Raw genomic sequence first — 19,590 nt, 5'->3', positions numbered from 1 at the left:
GCCTTCGTATTAGACAATATATTGCGCAAGATATTATATGTCTGATTGAGTGCATCGCTTGGCTTTACCGAACCTGAACGAACCAGCTGGTCCCAAGATGGTATGTACCTCACATTATGCATTTGACATTTCGCGGTATGGAGGTCGATTCAGTAGAAGTATCAGCAGTCAGAGCAGCATTACCTATATATTCATCCAGGAAAATATGAATATGTGCAAATCTTAAGAATTATTACTGAAGATTTTACATCTTCCCCGATTTTTAACAGTAAAAGCAGGCATACATTAATAAAAGGAGGGTAGGAGTGTATAAAAGGCGAGAGACCGAAACGTCAGTGACACAAAGTCGCACTGGCTTTCCTGCTGGGAGGCCTTTGTCGTGGTTGGAGCCAGCAGTGGAGAAACCAATGAGCCATAGCCCCATGGTGAGCAATCCTGACCACATGAAGGTGGGCTCCGAAGCGGTCACTAGGCAGCGGAGCTTCCCTTTATTGTGCTGTTCGAGTTTCGTTGCAGTGTACATTTTGATGAATGACATGCCCAAGTGGCATGCTAAAGCGTGCCCGGTTCGTTGGAGCATGGACCAATGTGTAGACATTTCGTGGCATACATCGCGTGATGTTGCGTGTGGCGTGGAAATGTGTAATTGCCTGCAAAACATTGCCTCTTCGCGCGTGAATGATGCATTGGACTGAGGAAGTTCCGTCTCTAATGGCTGAAGTGTTGCAAGATGATGTAAATCCCTTTCGGGTGGGTACTGGTCTTTCACAGTCATGATAATCTCGCTGAGAGGCTCTGTGGAATTGTGTGGAAGTCGAGGTGTACGCTTTCATATTTCCACTAGAGTTTCTTGACCCGAGGTCCACATCGTCGTTGTTGTTTCCGGCAGGGTAGGCTTTCGTATGACAAAAAGCTCTAACTGTGAGATACGACCATTAAGGGTCGCTCCTGACAGCAGCTTGTGAATCGGTTAAGATAGTGACCTGACCTCCTACCGCTATTTGTGCCAATGATGAACGCAATAATCGTCTTCAGCGACGTCAATGTCTGTGTGCAACACTGTCATCGCACTCGATCTGTCCTTGTCTCCAATGAACCCCCTTTCACGCCAATTTGGTGAACGGTAGTCGATGATGCGGGACTGGGTAAGTACCGCTGTTCGAAGAAACACTTGGAAGCCAACTTAGAGAACTGCGTATGTGACACTAGATCGGTCCTTGTCTGCAATGAACCTCTCAGACGCCAATTTGGTGACCGGGTTCGGGTGATGCGGGACTGGGTAATACCGCTGTTGAAAGAAACAGAAACACACTTATGGCACTGCTTATGTGGCACTCGATCGTCCTGGTCTCCAATGAACCTCTTTCACGCCAACTTGGTTGACCTGGTGTGTACCAGTATGTATGTGGATATATTCAATGAGTGTCTAACACGCCAACTTCGGTAACTAAGTTTGGGTGACTGGGAATGTACCGCTTTAGTGCTAGTGTTGCATTTCTTTAGTGCTGAGTGGAATCAATGTCAGTGGTCACTCAAGGACAAGAACCCGACGCAGTAGCAGAAGTGTCACAAATGCTCTCGGTATCTGTCTATTTTGAATGAACGGCTTTCATAGCAACATTTAACGAGCAGTGCCATAAATGCACTAGGCATGTGTCATTCTTCAATGAACCTCGTGCCAACTTGACTCACTGAGCACGGGCCACTGAAAATTGGGCAACCGGGGGAGCAATTATCAGCCTTCATAGGCACCGGCGCGCCATGCTTCTGGTCTCAGAGGCCATAAGCAGACTAGTTGGCTGTGCCACAAGTTGTCGTAGCGCATCCAGAAACAGCCGGGAGAAAGGAGGCCTCTTGCCGCATGACGCGTTTCTCAGTGTTCACATTCACCAGAGCGCCCTACATTTCTTAAGGAACATACAGGCTTCGTGGTGGCAGCCCTAGTTGACCCGAAAGCTCTTAGGGAAATGGGAAGAGGACTCCCGCTGTTGTATTTGCCTGCGACATGCCTCGCTTCGATGGTGGTAGTACGTTGTGTTTCTATAGTGTTTGAATGCTGGTGCAATACCATCGAACAACATCGTGCGATGGGTTTTACCACAATTTTTTATTCTGAAGGCATCCGCTCCTGCCTGTCGCTTATTCCTACGGGGGACCGAATGCATGCTTCTTGGTATGGTTTTCACATGGAGGCCTTCAGGGATAGCAGGCGGGACGCACTCCTTTTGCGCTCTCATGTTTCCAGTAGCTGGGTAGCCGAGCCATCATAAATGGTACCGGCCTGGTACTATGAGCGTACGTCACTCCTTTTGAATCACAGCGTGCACCTCTGTTATTTTTTCTGAGGTGTTGCACATGCTGAACGTTTTTAATAGCTTAGTATAGGTTCGCAGTGGGAGCCCGACCGCTTGCTTGTATGCTTTTCAGGTGAGCACGTTAAGCTTCCATGTGTCGGTGCATGTGAGGGTAAAATGCGTCTTGGTGTAAGTGGGTATGTGGCGATGAAGTACAAAATATAGGGATCACGTCTATTCTGATTAGTCTTTGCTAGCTGCTGGTATTGGGGTGTATGAGGACTGAACTTCGTACTCTCAATCGGTGCAGTTGCTGGAGGGTTGTGGCAGTCCCGGCGTCAATGTCTAGCGAGATACCAGGGGCGTAGCGAGGGGGGGGGGGCTTATGGGGCTTCAGCCCCCCCAGAAATGTTTTCGCGCTGTCCATGCACCGCCGACCAAAGCAACTCCCGGCGCAGAAAATCATTCTGGATTTTGTCTAGAACGTATTTTTCATGCTCGAAAAGCCATCTCACCGCAAAAATTGCGAACTCGGGCTGGATTTCGCGGCAACGCCCATGCACCGGGAGTCACATAACGCAAGCAGCCCCATCCGAGCACTAAGTTTCAAGGACGTTTTGATGGCGAACGGGCTTGCCGCAGCATCTCGCAGAGGCTGCGGAATCTACACTCTATCATGGAATCTATGGAGCGGGTGGATGTCAATTCCGAAACTTTATGGGTATAAAGTTCTCATAAACTTTTGATCTGAAAGGTGCATTGACATTTCCAAACCTGTGCTTTAGATTTTCAATTGCGTTACTTTGTAAGTTTAATGTTCCCATAAATATTTGACGCCAAAGGTGCATTAACTTTTCCAATGTCGCACATCGGGCCATACAACGAGACTAGCCAAATCAACGCACAATCAGACAAGTTGACAAAGCCCGCAGCGAGGCCCGATGAGACGAAGCGTTGTGGTAGTTCATTCGTGCCGTCATGTCACATAACAAATATAAATTTTTTTTTTTCACCTGCGCCAAATCATCCAGTGAAGACACTAAAGCCAGCCAAGGTAACTACGTTCTTATTTATTTTTTCTACTATGACTTTTAATCGCGAAGACCACGTTGAGCCTCTTCAATTTTGTTGTTCTGCTCCCCTACCCGGGGGCTGCCAGAGCCAGCCAGAGCGCATGCGTTTTTCTCGTGTTGCCCAGACCACCGCGCGGCGCACCTTCGGTTTTCTCTGGCCGAGTGCATTTTCGGAGTGCAGAGTTTTTGGACGCTTTCTAGCTAGCATACGAGAAAAAGAAACAATGGTCGCTCGCCGCCATCAATGTGGGGATTCGACGGATTGCACCGCGTTCGCTTGAGCGCAACCTCTCCAGAAAGTCTTGTCTCGCCAGTGTAGGATACCGAGCAGTATTCACATGGTTCTTGGTGAACCAAGCGTCTCGTGTTTTCTTCGATATTCCTTTAATAGCCACATTAGTTGCCCAAAGTAGGCATTCGATTGTCACCAGCATACTTTCCCTTGCGTATTTTTTTCGTTTTCCCCACAAGAAGAAAATAAATGTTGCGGCGCAGCGAATTGTCGCATGGTGAAAGTTCTATTTTGTTACTTCTTTTGCGGAAAGTCGGATGCTCATTATATTATTGCGATAGCAATTATATGGAGACTCTAGGCGCATTCCTGCCGTCGCCCTCATGTTCCGCATAAAGTCCAAGGGCGATAACATCGTGACCGCGCCGCATGCTGTGTATGTGCGAGTGAAAGCGTGTGTGTGTGGGGGGGGGGAGTGGGTGAGTCCATGATGGTGGCTTAGTCTTGTGTACGCGAAGAAGAAAAGCGGGCAGCAAGCGCGCCGCGCCTTCCGTCGCGCGTGATACATCGGGGGGAGTGGGTGGAATGGGGGCGGGATATAGGATTCTGTGAATCTGTGATTGCACAACATGTTTATTTGGCTTGTTTGACCCATTATATACCATGACTTTTTCTTAGATACGTAGATTTATTGGAAACTTATACGTATGTTTAGATACCTTGCTGCGAGGTATTGTGTATACGTGCAGTGAACTTTGCTTCCAGTGGCAATTTTTTGCCCTTTATCAAGCTGTATCTTAGCATTTGTATATTCCATTGATTCTTCGCATTTCTAATGTACGAGGGCGAGTCAAATGAAAGTGAGCATACCCACCCCGCGCAATGATGGTTCTTTTCATTATCTGTAAGGCCTGCGCGTAGCACGCAGGCATCTCTCATTTACAAAATTGGCACGCAGGTGTGAGCGTAAATGTTCGTTAATGCGCTCATAAACTTGGTTGAACATGTTTGCCTGACGTAATGGACGCTGCAGAAGGTGAGCAGCGTGGTGCCGTGAGGTTTTTGACAGGTGAAGGTGTTTGCCAAAAAGAAATTAGTCGCCGTATGGCTGCCGTGTACGTTGAACATTGCATTTCATTGGCCACTGTGAAGCGTTAGAACAAACGGTTCAAAGAAGGACGTGAAAGTTGCAAAGACGATCCCAGACTGGGACCACTCATCGTTCAATCACCCCTAACAAAATTTCAAAGGTTGATGAGCTGATGACACGAGAACGGAGGATAAGCATCGACGAACTGGCAGAGCGTGTGAACATCAGTCATGGTTCGGTTCACCGTCACCGTTGACGCCATAATTCATGAACATCTCGGTTATCGGCTCTTGTGTGTGCAATGGATGCCCAAGATGTTGAATCTCCGCCAGAATACGGAGAAGTTCGGCGCTGCCTTTACTCATCTGATCCGGTATTACAATAAGGGTGACGATTTCTTGTCTGCAAGTGTGATCGAGGACGAACCATGGTGCCAATACTACGAGCCTGAAACACGACGTCAAAGCTTACAATGGAAGCACTTGAATTCACCACCCCCAAAGAAAGCAAAGGCCACCATTTCCGCCGGAAAGGTGTTGTTGACTTTTATTTTTCAATCGTCAGGGGCCATTACTGATAGAATTTACTGAATCTTGAGAGACTATCACTTGTTTACGATATTGTGAAACGCCGGATCGCCTGCGTGTCGCAGTCAGGAACAAACTACATGAAAAATTGACGAATGGTTTCATCTTGTTCCATGACAATGCCCATCTCCAAGTCGCTGATGTGGTTAATATAAAACTGGCGAAGTTCAAGTGGGAAATGCTGCAATATCTGCAATATAACTCAGATCTCTCGCCTTGCGACTTCCACATTTTGGGGCAACCGAAAAAACAGCTCATGGGAACCAGATTCGTTCGGACGATGACGTGAATGTCAGTTGCAGACGTTTTGAAGCAGCAACCAAAGGAGCTTTATGAGACGGGAATTACGCGACTCGTTAGTGAATGAGAGAAATGTCTAAATGTCTGAGTGCTCATGGAGGCTATTTTAAATAAAGTACCCCGTTTGTCATATATTTCATTCATTTCCCTTTCATTTGACTCGCCCTCGTATACTCTGCAGAACTCCTGCTTCTGATACGTGCTCTCTGCTGCCAGTATAATTTCGGTACAATTACTCACGATACACGACCAGTGATAGATGTTTCTACGTAATACATTGGAACAAATGACAGTGTCATTGAGATCTTTTACTGGCCGTTGCATATGTACAAGGATGTAAACAAGGACCTTGAATGACAAAGTTTCATTAACATATTTGTCCTCAACTTGTTCATTTCATGGCCTTTACATTTTTCATATCAGCGACATGCACTGCTTTGCTGATTTCGAACTGATGTAGTTCTAAAGTTCATGTGACATTTTCTTTATTAATAAATAGACAAAAACATAGAAGCATTGACATCAGTTACGTTGGGCACGATTTTTGGCACATACGAATATATTATTTTATGAAAAAATACGTATTTTGCTTGTATTGACAGTGCGTAGCGTTCAAGAATTCGTTTGCAGCGTCTTTGGCAATGGCAATGAGGTTATTATTCATGTATTTGATCCCTAGGCATATTATTTAAGAGGAAGCTTAGCTTGGGCGCAACGCCGACGCGGCCTATTCAGATACATGTAAAACGCAGAAACGCTTTCCTGAGATAACTCCTGAATCACTTTTATTGAAATTTGTTGCATCTGAGAGAGTAGGTTCAATTGTACTGTCTGTTGGAAGCGGAATTTCGATTTAGGGCCGGAACTTTGTTTAAAATATTTTGAAAAATTCGAAACTTCGAAAAAAAATAGGACGAAGTTTACAAATTAAGAGCTCTGCATCAAGAACAGATATCGAGGTTCTGTACACGGCACCCACTACACCATTCAAAGCGGACAAATAGGATATGTCTATTTGTATCTTACCTGAATTGGTTATGTTGTGTACAAGGGTTCTGCAAGAGTCGTATTTCCATAATACTTAATTTCTTGAGACTCCCCTACTAGAAAATCCTATTTGTTTTCAAACGGGTTTCATCAAATAGGGTTATGGAACAGGACCCCGTTTGATCCTGTTCAGTCCTGACCTGTTTAAATCCCGTTTGTTCCTGTTTAAACCTGACCCGTTTAAATCCTGTTTAAACCTGACCCGTTTAAATCCTGTTTAATCCTGACCCGTTTAAATCCTGTTTAATCCTGACCCGTTTAATCCCGTCCTATCTAACCCAGACCTGTTTGCCCCTGTTCAGACCTATTTTTTGCTACATTCATACCAGGTCCTTTCGGAATGGATTGATGTTGCTTAATATAATTTACTCTTTACACATATTTTGTGCACTTGTGTATTTGCGATCAGCATTGAAGAGAAGTAGATCTGCATTAGGTTCGCAACAAGAAGCCACTTTCATATGTAGGTTTGCCTGGTACATTGCTTGATACGAAGATGAACACAATTTTCGGCATAAATTGATTAGCACTACCAACACTGATGTGATACATTATGAACAAGTTTTGTATGACCCACGAGTACGTTCTCTATGTATGACCTACAAGAAAATGCACCCTGAAGAAGATTGTACCTCCTTTTCATATTTATACTACAAGTATGCAAATGTAATTCTTGCTAGTTTAGAATATGTTCGATTACTTGTACTCGTCTTAATGCAGTGCTTCTTGCTGTAATGGTTTGTACACAAATCCACAGTAAAGTGTAATTTTGGGGTGAAAAATGTCAGGCAAAGTATTGGCATGTACTTGTAAGTGAAAAAGACAAGTATACTTTACGTAGGTATTTCTGTACACCCACTTGAGCTTTCATTAAGCCTGAAGTCCTCCGGCCTAAATAAAAGCATGTCATAAATGTCTCAAGCACTGTTTATTGGACCTTCTAACGGTATTTCGATGCATCCAGTCTGCCGAGAGAAGACCGCTGGAGTGGGTTGCTTGGGTGAGAGCGAGCAGGGCACCTGAAAAAGTAAAGCCAATAATTTATCTTGACTCATGCAACAGGTTAGCACATAGGCAAATTTGCCTATGTTCTCACAGATAAGAAAGGTTCAGCATTCCGGTCATAGAAGATAACGAATACATCTTATTGAAAAATATGTGGTTTCATGCACTGCCTATGTTTCAAGGGAACATGGATTACTGTGGGAGAATAAGCTGTCATAATTAGCAGGCGATTGAAGCAAGTCTTATAGGAAAAAGATGGACACATCGTTTGATTAACAATAATTACTAGTATTGAAGCAACAGAATACAAACATGAAATACCTTTAAAAACAACACCGACAGGTTGAGATAATAAATTATTCAGAAACTAAACCCGTCTGCCAGCAAAATACCGTAGTGTGCTGGCTTTGACATTGCGCTGCTCAGACAGAGGGCATGGGATTGAATCCCAGCCACAATGGCTGCATTTAGATGGCAGGGAAATGCCAAAACCCCTATGTAAGGTCTATTGGGTACACGTTAAAGGAGACTAGGGATCCCGCCAACTTGAAGTTATAAAAACCGGGGTAAATTTCGAGATAAGTAAACTCACAAAAGTAGAAGGCCCTGGCCATGCGAAGACCATATAAAGCCTTTTATATGGTATTTGGCCCAGACCTCAGGATACGCATACGTCTGGCACTCAAACGGTAAAGTTTTGGTGCGAAAAAGGAGCGGCGACCGAGCTGTTGTCATACGCGGCGAGGAGGATCTGGCCAGTCTTACAGCCTCGAAGTGATGGCGGCATACGTGATAGCAAAAGATGTGTTATGTTTACTAAACCACAATGGCGACCCTGGAATTCAAATTTTCTGGGGACGTCGCGTCATTAAAGAACCAATGTCCACTTTCAATATTTCATTTTAATGTGCGAAGTTTGAGAAATAAGTTTGATGAAGTCAGTTTGTATCTGTCTGAGCTGCAACACTGCTTCGATTTGCTTTGTTTTAGTGAAACGTGGTTTACATCAGAGGATGAATGCGCTTCTATTTTTGGATATGACTGCATCTCTGTTTACCGAACGAAAAAACTAGGAGGAGGAATTGATATTTATGTCCGTTCTGGTTTGTCGTACAGTATAATCCCCGAGCTCAAGATTGTTAACGAATGCTATGAATGTATAGGTCTTCAGTGCATGAACACCTTGATTTCGGTAGTGTACCGCCCGCCATCTGGATTCATGTGCAAGTTTTTAGAATTTACTGAAAAATTATTAGAACTCAGCACCGAACTTAAACTTGAAACAATATTAATGGGCGATTTTAATATAGATGCTTGCCCAGACAACCTAGAATATACGCGTTTTCAGGAAACTTTTGAATCATACGGGTGCTCAAATGTCATCAACGTGCCTACTCGCATCACACCTCCAAGCCAGACAACACTTGACCTCTGTGTGACGAGTTTTTCTGCTGAATATGTAAGGGCAGGAGTCTTGATGTGCGATCTTAGTGATCACTTGCCTATATACTGTCTGCTACCTCATAGACAGCCATCCAATATATGCCCTGAAAGCTTAAGAAGAATTTATTCAGAACAAAGTGTTAGGAAATTTGTTGAACTAGTCTCTGGTTTTCGGTGGGACGAAGTGACCGCGGAAACTGATGTAAACAAGGCTTACGATGTTTTTATATCTACCTTCGCGTTGTTATACAACAGATCTTTCCCACTTAAGAAGTTTAAAAAACACAACAAAGCTAGAAAGCCTTGGATAACTCGTGACCTCTATAACAGGATAAAATGTCGTAACAAGCTCTTCCAAATCTTTTTGAGTAGCAGAAGCGAAGATGACTTTCGGTCTTTCAAATCTGAGCGTAACAAATTGAATTCCGATAGTAAACGCTCTAAACAAGAATATTACGCGAACAAGTTTTTTGCTATCATGGGAAATTCAAATCTCATGTGGAAAGCGATCAATGAAGTAATTAACAAAAACGCTATCACAAGAAAAGTTGCATTTCAGCATAGTGAATTGTCAGATACTGAGGTTGCAAATACTTTTAATTCTCATTTTATTGATGCTGGTGCGTCCTCACAAAATGATACACGTCTCTTGCACGGAATATATATTAAATCGATGTTCTTCTACGCTGTTCTTGGCGCCTACTGAGCAGCACGAGATACAAACAATAATTTTATCGTTGAAAGACAGTTGTGCTTCAGGTGAAGATGATATAAAAGTGAAGCCGTTGAAAGCCGTCAGTGAAATTGTAAGCACGCCTCTTTCACATATCTGTAACTTAATTCTTTCCAATGGTGTGTTTCCAGACAGGATGAAGCTAGCCCGAGTGACAGTCATTCATAAGAGTGGCCCAGTTAACGACATGAATAACTACAGGCCAATATCCGTTCTTTCTGTCTTCGCGAAAATTGCTGAGCATGTAATTAATAGAAGACTGTGAGTTTCTAAACACGTATAACATAATAGCTCAGGAGCAATATGGTTTCTGTAAGGCTAAATCTTCAGAAACCGCTTTACTTGAAATAAAGGAACAAATCCTTGACAACATAGAAAACCGAATGTTAACTCTAGGTATCTTTCTAGATTTTAGGAAGGCCTTCGATTGCGTGCAACACGATGTCCTTTTGAAAAAGCTACCTTTTTATGGAATTCGTGGTGTCGCATTATCCTTAATAAAAAGCTATCTGACCTCTAGAACACAGTACACAACAATAAATGGAGTTAGTTCCGAAATTCAGCACATTAAGTACGGCGTGCCGCAAGGATCCGTCTTGGGGCCTGTTTTATTTTTACTCTATATTAATGATATTGTCAATATTCAAGGCTGTTCCAATATTATATTATACGCGGATGATACTAACGTGTTCTTCTCAGGAAGGGAAATAGGAAACCTTTTGGGCGAGCGAACATCTGGTTACAGCAACTAAGCTTGTGGCTAAATGCGAATAAACTCCAATTAAACATAACTAAAACTAAGTATCTAGTGTTTAAATCAAAAGGAACAATAATCCACCCTGAGATAACACTCCAGTTTCAGAAGGTCAACCTCGAACAGGCAACAACAGCCAGATTTTTAGGAGTTATATTCCATGAAAATATGTCCTGGTCACCGCACGTAGACGTTCTTAGAAAAAATATCGCTCGTGCTGTCGGTGTGCTAAATAGGTTGCGATATTTGCTACCGATAAATGTGAAGCGCAATATTTACAACGCGCTTATACATTCTCGATTAACGTATTGTTTGCTAGTTTGGTCAACCACTACACAAACTAACTTAAAATCAATTCAAACACTCCAAAACCGCGCACTGCGCGCGATAGGTAACTTAGAACGTACTGATACCACTAAACTATACTATAACAAATATAAAATATTAACAGCATCAAAACTTGACACTTACAAATTATTCCTCGAAATTTCACGGCAATTCTGGGAAGACAAATGTTCCTTCCAAAGTAAATATCATGGCAGAACGACAAACTATAACCTCAGAAAAACTCTGATAGGAAAACCACGTTGCAGAACGAAATACGGAGATCAAAAACTAGCAGTTCAACTTCCTAACCTTCTAAACGACTACCCCTTGGTATTGGACCTGCTAAATTCTGGAATTTCAAAGCAAAGCTTTAAGAAAACGGTAAAAGAATTGTTACTATCCGAAGACTAATAGAAAGGTTGAACTACACGCATAGAAAATTTTGTTCATGTTTCTTGTTGTTGTTTTTAGAAAACTGTGTAAACTTTAACCTTTCAGCTACAGGTATGGAAAATTTCGTACATACTTTTTTTTTCCCTGTCGTTGTTGTGCTTCAATTGATTAGAAAACTGTATAAACTTTAACCTTTTTTTTTCTTTCTTCTTACGCGAATTGTGTACTCAAGTGTTGAAAATGTGTACTACTTTAATTTCATGTGTGACCTCCTGAAAGCCTGCCACTGTCATGCTGCTGCCAATGTACGGGTGGCACGGCCTAGTCAGGCAAATGTTTTGCCTTTAGCCGTGTCCCCTAAGACAATCTGTTCATTGTCTTAAATAAATCAATAAAGAAAGAAAGAAAGAAAGGTAGGTGCCAGCAGCCGCTAAATTTCTTGCAAAAGCGAAATATAGCAGAAGCGGTATTTTTCCGTAGATCACTTTTGCAAGGTATTTTACAATTTGACACCCGACATGTTGGGCATCTACGGGCAACAGCAATTCTGGCACAGATCATAGCAAACACTGTTGCACCTAGGTATACATAGACACATAGGTATAGGTACAGTCGCCGACTGATTTTCCGGACATGAGTACTCGGTCTGCTTCACGGCACCGCCATTCTCCCCATGGACCATAATATATAACAACTTCCGAAAATTCGGACGCCTTGCAACCTCTCGTCTGATTTTTCGGACACTCCTTGAGCCAACTTGATCGAGAGCACCATGCACCGACTCTCACTGTGGCATGGTTCTACTTGCTGAACGCCATTTTTGTTTTGAACGAAGCCTCCTTGGTGCCCCACGAAGTGGCGCTACTACAAATCCCTGCTCATCATCATCGTTTCTGCCTGGTTTGTAGCTACAGCAGTTCTGGTCTCAGCTTAGTATGCGATGCCAAGACAATCCAGCAGCTGATTTGTTTGTTTCTTCGTGCACGACGCTGCAAGTAGGCCAGGTTTTTTGTTTGTGCAACTGATGTCGGCGTGACGATGTTTGACGAAGCAAGATGGGCCAATTCATTTCACTAATATTTAGAATAGCTACCTGTAAGCACCACCTACCTTTCAACAACATTTGCAAAGCAAAAAACCTCATCCTGAAAATCTGCACACGAAGACATCGGTAGCATCATCAGCGTGGGGCCTCAAGATAATTCGGCAAGCCAAGAAATTACTGACAGCACGAGTGCAATCATGCCAACAGGAAATCTGTGGCTGAATAATGCACCTTCTACCACTTGGCAGACAGTGCATTTTCGCAAGGCCCTAACTACGGCAGATCATTGTTAAGGAGTTCCCGAATGCACAACTCTATGCCATTTTCCCGCTGACTCTAGGGAAGCACCTCTGCACAGTTGCAAGAAAAAAAGCTAGATGCCCCAAGAGAAATGAGCCCACTCAAGCCATGGAAGTTATGTTTACCTTGTCTTCCTACAACTACTCTAAACCTAGGACTGCTGTTTTGCACAAGGGAACAAACGTCAACATTGGTGCCTCGCCCAACACAAGTGGTCTGCGCCGTAGAAGGTGCCATCAGTCAGCCCACAGATGAGGCCCACACCAGTGCTGTCAGTGTGCTGTACAAATTGCAGAAGCACAGCCTACAAGCTTGTCTGCCTTAGTGTGATCGCAATAATGAATGAAAACCAACGAATCAAGTTTGTTTCGTGCTGAGAACAGTTGCCTCATGCTGGATTTTCCTACAATTCTTTGTAAGCACAGATAACGCTTCGTTTGTTGTGTAGGCATGTAAATAATGAAAAGGCCTGCATCACTATCTCTGAAAAAAATAATGTAAGAAAGCACGTACAGTACACAGGTGAAGTGTCTATCACATACCATTTCGTGCAGTAGAGGCTACATCGGATAAACCGGCAAATGTATAAATGACTGGCAGCGTGACCAAGCAAACTTGATGTGTGGGTCAGTTAGCAGTGGTAGTGCACTACTCTCGGTGCACATGCACCTATGTTTAAAAGCTGCTTGATCGTGACAAAATAAAAAGACAAAAGCGCTGGAGAGACATCTGAAACTTTTCTTATATGTATGACGAGGAACCTAGCACTAGCTCCCCATGCAGAGAATTACTAGACAGTGAGACTGCTTATCATTGTAAAACAAATGTCACACTCACCATGTGATGCATCCTTTTCGTTTCTGTGCGAACAATATGTATTCAGATCTATTCTTCCCCTTTCACCTTTTGCACAATATTACTGTGCGAGCTATAATACTGAACTGTTAGTAGCACTCTGTCCTGTAGCCTCCTTTCTTTCCTTGTGAATTGTGTGCTAAATACGGCTTTTTTTGGTGAAAGAGTGCTAGTTTAACGCATAAACTAGCGCCGTGGCACTTTGCAATGAAGGACTGTTATAATTCTCTAAAAATATGTCCATGCAGAACAGTGTCAAAAGAACACCTTAAAGAAAGAACATGAGTGTATCTATCATAAAGACCAATCCTTGTCTTTTTTCCTTAACATAATTTTCAATACCGATATTGAAGTACAAGCTCACCATATTATATCACCTTGTCAATGAAGCAAGGCACAATGGCGCCCAACTGTCACGGGACCAACTTGGATGTGGAGATCAGCGCAGATCAGCAACATAGCATGGTCTGCTTACACTTCTTCTCCAGGTCAGGCCATACCTATAGCAGCTATAAAACAAGTGAGCTTAGAATAACAAGCGAAACAATATAAAAAGTGGCAGTGAACAAAGCAACTTTCGGTAGGCATAAATAGGATCGCATTGCTGACATTATGCACATAAGTAACTTCATTTTGAGCAACAAAGCATCCAATTTAAGAAACATTATATGTATGAGCTATCTATGTGAGAAAGATTAATCGAACGCCCTCTATTTGCTACACCCCTCCCCTTATGCATGGATGTCTCCCTGACTGAGTGAGCTGGGCTGATCCCAGGTATAGTGTAAGTAAAGGGTGTCACTTGGTGGGCCAATCTCGATACCATTGCATGACTTGTACAATAATTTTAATGTGTATTGTAATGCTGGCCATCCTGCAGGCACTGCAACATTATAGCACCCATAAGGCTAATGGTATTACCTGATAAGGTTAACTAATAAGTGTCCCCAGAAGCATAACTCGGCATGTATACTCGGAGGCCATCATTATAAGAGAAGCAATAGCAGAGGCGAAGCTCTATCCTGTGCCATATGCAAAATGGCCGAGCACGCCCAGCTTTTGGTTACATTCTCACTTGTGACCACTGCAACAGGCTGACTGACATGCGTAACCAGCAGTTTGGAGGACCACATTTTCATAACCTGCATTTTTTTTTACATCTGAAGAGATCAGCCTCAAGCTCCATGCTGCGCTGCACTCGAGAAGCATTATAAACTGGCAACATTTAAATGCTATGCTGCATGGTTTGTTGCATGCTTTAGGAATTTACTTATTTATTGTACACATAGCTCATAGTCTCCAGTTGGAGTATTGCATGAGGTGGCAAGAAAACAAATTCTGAACTAACAAGGAGAACATTCAACAAAACAAGTCAGACCAAAGAAAAAAAATAACATACTCTCATAATGGGACTATGTATCTGGCAGCTAGCTTATAAAAAGGACAATTAGGAATGTTTTACTACTGGTAGCGCTTTAGGGGATGGAATGTAGAATTCCAAGCATCATACACTTTTAAGCCACCTTTCGTGGTTTTTTGTTTTGAAGTCCTATTCTCTGTACTATTATAGAAATGAATAGCCCCTCCAAAATAAAACAAAGACAACATGTAATGCACAACAGTGAATACTTAGAAAAATGTAATTAAGAACATGGAGTCTATGTGGGCACAGATGTTAGATGTCTACATGAAAGCATAATAATAAAGGTGGGCAGAGCATTTATGCTATTGTCGGGCAACCTGCTGCAAGACATACAGGTAAAAGGATATGCATGCCTCACAACACAGTCCCTAAAAATATATGTCACAATACAGTGAGTAGCTATATCATGCTTATCTACAATAGCTCCTAATTATATTTATTTCAGAGGGGGCTACCTATGATCCTTGATCAAACTGAAGGTGGGCCAAATTCTAAATATACGATTCAAGTAGACAGAAAAGGGACGTTATGAATATGGCATCTACAGCAAAAGTGTTGTACATTATTGTTGTACATTATGTCATACCTGCCAACCTGTGAACATAATATTTTGTAAAAATGCTGCAGACACTAAATTCTTTGTTGGGGACATAACACACATTATTTTAAAGCTTGCTCTCAGCACCCCCACTGTTGCATACACACACACATTATTAATAAAGGGAAAATCGCACATCCACCCACTCGTAGCAATTGCTACAAAAGAAACCCGTACGGATTCCTCGAAAGGAAAGCCTCATAGTTGAAAAAAATAAACCGTCCAGGTCCGGGACTCAAACCCGGGACCACCGTCTTTCCGGTACAGCCGCTTTACAATCTAAGATAACCAGGCGGCTAGCAGATGGCCGGGCGAATTCGACTTTGTCGACAACATGAAGCAAAGGCAAGGGTGTGACGTAATAGTTCTGCGGAAACGCGCAAGGTGTAGAGAGGTAATTAATAAAGGGGAAAAAAATATTACGTCAAACCCTTGCCTTTGCTTCGTGTTGTCAACTAATTCGACTTCGCCCTGCCATGTGCTAGCCACCTGGTTATCTCAGATGGTACAGTGGCTGCCTCGGAAAGGTGGTAGTCCCGGGTTTGAGTCCCGGACCAGGACGAATTTTTCTTCAACTGTGCGGCTTTCCTTTTGAGGAACACATACGGGTTTCCTTTGTAGCAAATGCTACGATGTCTGATTTTCCCTTTAATAATTACTTCTCTCCACCTCGTGTGTTTGCGCAGAACTATTACGTCACACACACATTATCAACCATTATTTAACTTGTCGTGCAGCACAAAAAGCAGCAGCGAACTTGAAACCTGTAACTGACAACTTTGTTTTTTCTTTAGATTACAGAGCTTTTACAGCGTGTTTGCTGCTGCCGCTTTACGCTGCTTCATGAATTTATCTGACCAAACTTCCCTAAAGCAAGTGCCCCTCTGATGTTCTCGTTAGAGATATTGCATCGCTAATAATAAACCATTACAAGTACCATTACAATTAATTTTTACGTGCATTTTAACAATGTCATGCCCTTAATCTCTCAACAGCTTTAAAATATCTTAACCAACACAACTTCATTGTCTTTCTAAAGTGACATCCATAAAATTGTAAAATGAGCCCACATTTGTAAACCCACGGAAAATTCAGGAGAGTTTCCAAACATGGATGATACCAACAAAATCTGCAGCTCGTGTAAGTGGCAGCAACTGCTTTGCACACACCTTGTCACAGCATGCACATCAGGTACTTTGCCGTGCTGTTGAGGCTGCAGAAGTGCCGCAGGTGCATATCTGGAGGTGCCTCTGGTTCACAAAATCTTGCCATCCCTAAACAATAATAAATGCTTAATTTATTGTAATCTCTGCTGAAACTGCAAACTTGTGATATAAAAAGATCACGTCATATTTTGAAAAAAGTCTCATACAACCAGTTACATGAAGCTGCAACTGGTTGTGCAAATATCTGACCGTAACATCACAGGCGGTTAAATAACACGTCAATCGAACTGTAGCAAACATGAATCTACTATGAAAAGGTTCACACAAACGTACAGCTGTATAACGTGAAATGTGAATTGTACTATCAAAAAATTCCTTAGGACATGAAAAGCGTTCCAAAACCTAATTTGTTTATGCGGCGCAACAAAGCACTGCTCCCAAAGGACGATGCGCTCAAAATTTCAACAGACCACCTCTTTTTCTGGAGAGACAATACAGAAAAGAGAAAGATTTTTCGGTTAAAAAGAAACATTGCTTTTGTAATTTCGGCTTCTCTGCAAGATCGGAACCCTTTACAAGTACACGAAAACACACAGGACACTAATACACGTCATCTGACGACACTCTATAAACAGACGAATTTCCATACAAGCTGCAAATCTGGCCATGCGTCGACGAAGAAATCGGGTGCTATCTCGCGCAGCTGTTAGCTGTGAAGACGACACATCGACGTACTACTTCTGGAAATGCCTATACCATTTCTCAATGAAAAATTATGTACACAAGCAGTAACTTTCTTTGCTTGAATTTTTGTGCCCATTTAGATCAAAGAACCACCCGCGCTAGCGTGCTTCATAGGTGAAAGTAAATAAACCACAGATAGAGCTGTTGGTAACATGAATACGTTTTAGGGCAATTTCCATGGAACTTTTTGCTAAATGTGCACTGCGACATGAAGAACAACCATTTGAAAAGCACATTTATAATTCTTGCTGCTTTACTCATTCGGATTCGGTTGTTGTACGGATCTTGCGATACGTACAAGAACGCACACTTCACGAACCATAGACAGGAAGAATGCGCGCAAGCGCCGGACTTACCTTTCTAGGCGTACTCGGAAAACGCTCCTTTTAGCGTCACAGGTGCCGCGGCATCGACTGCACCAACGGTCCTTCCGGCGCACACACTGTTGAATTGCGGATAAACTACAGGACGTAAGAGCACAATTTTCACCAAATTCTTCCGTACAGTGTGACACGATGCGAGAGTGCCAGAGGAGGAGATCCTTTTCGTGAGCCCGGAACAAAGAAAGTGGCGAAGGCTCATACCTTCGACATCGGCGCACCACACGAAGGATACTGCGGGCTACATTACGCGGTCCCAGGGGTTTTGTGATTCTCAATGAATACAAAATGCACCACAATTACTCTCGGCACAGCGTACACACGATTAAACAGCTGCATCGGACGGCGTCAATGCAGCGCGCACTCACATGTAGGTAAGGCTGAAGACGGCAAAATAATATCACCTGTCACTTTACCGGCGCTACCTGTGCTGCCATCTGTAGGCCGCCACCGAAAGCGACCGTGCTTTCGGTGATCTCATGGATGGTGACGGCGTTGTATTTCGATGTTATGCGAGTCGTACAGCGTCTTGTACGACGTGTTTCAGCAACGTTGATTTTAATGAAGAGGACGGCAATGTGCGTATACGCCTTATAGACGGCTCACCCACTTGAATAACACAACAGGAAATTTTCAGTCTGTCGTATTTTGGGACGTTGTGACTGTCGTTCTGTTCTCTGTTGTGTGACGTCTTGTAGTCGAAAATTCTGTAGCATCTGATCAATATATTTGATTAAAAATTGACAGACACCTCTTTAAGGATAAGAAAAATCATTAATACAAAAAAAATGAAAGTAGAAAAAAAAAAGCTTTCGCACAGGATTTGAACTGCGGACCTCACGATTCCGAGACAAGCATCTTACCACCGCACCACGCCGAACACGCCCACAATTCGACTAGGCTAGCAATATAAATCTTTCTCTGGATTGCTGTTTACATTTACATTTTAAAAGCCAAGATGCGCTTTCACTTCACCGCGTCAACTGCCGCATCTATATATGCGCAAAAGTGTTGTTACCATCGCCAGGTACATCGTGGAATGCTAGAACATCAATTTTGCTGTAACGATATCCATATTTAATAAGAAATTCAGAAATAGACAACGGTGACCGGGGACACTGCAGGTTGTTACTGCTAATTTCGACAGTTGTCTCTTGCTCTTTACAGTTTTGAGCTCGCATATAATTCGTGCGTTCAATGCAAAATAGCTACATAAACACTCGTGGGTGAGTCTTGATCCGGACAGTATACTGGCTTCTCACGGCAGTGCTGTACCAGATTAATGAGACCCGAGCGAGAAAGCTTTTCACGCAACTTTGTGGAACAATCCAAAACTTCTTTTCCGCTTCGCATAAGCTTGTGCAATATTTCTGGGAAATTAACTAATGTGTCAGTGTAACCGCACATGTAAGTCCACCGGACTGTGTGCCCCATCTTACCAAATAAAACAAAGCGGATACGCAGCCATTCCCGCAGATGGTATGATTTTGATCAGCGGCCGATTTTGAGGAGGCCGGTAGCGCGTTGCTGGTGCCGCGTCGTCACGGCACAATTATAACAATTGGCCACGTCGACTTTAATACCGGTGTCGGTGCTATCAGTATTGCCGGCTTCAGAGAAGCACGATTGAATACCGCGCAAGAGAAAAGTACAGTGTACACCACCGATGCGAAGCTGACATTTTAAAGGGCCGCGACGGAAAGTGCTTCTGTTGCGACTTCAGAACTCTTGGCCGTCGCGACCGAATGTTTCTATTGCGACGTCAGAATTGCTGTCGTAACGTCAGAAATGTCTGTCGCAG

General features: G+C 43.1%; 1 protein-coding gene and 1 long non-coding RNA gene across 2 annotated transcripts in view; both read right to left on the bottom strand.

Annotated features, from left to right (window-relative positions):
• LOC135918606 (uncharacterized) overlaps window positions 1–19,590 on the bottom strand; it is a 210,614-nt gene that overhangs the window by 98,065 nt on the left and 92,959 nt on the right. The window lies entirely within an intron of this gene.
• Window positions 7,533–18,175, bottom strand: LOC139050616 (uncharacterized). The gene is made up of 4 exons (XR_011508974.1): window positions 17,766–18,175; window positions 16,669–16,773; window positions 13,843–13,987; window positions 7,533–7,642 (listed from the first exon to the last, which is right to left on the bottom strand). It is a non-coding gene; the product is annotated as an uncharacterized lncRNA (long non-coding RNA).

This window comes from Dermacentor albipictus, chromosome 10 (genome assembly GCF_038994185.2).
Source record: "Dermacentor albipictus isolate Rhodes 1998 colony chromosome 10, USDA_Dalb.pri_finalv2, whole genome shotgun sequence".
NCBI classification, from domain to species: domain Eukaryota; kingdom Metazoa; phylum Arthropoda; class Arachnida; order Ixodida; family Ixodidae; genus Dermacentor; species Dermacentor albipictus.
Note: the sequence above shows the minus strand (reverse complement) of the source record. Positions and strands in the feature narration are given on the sequence as shown.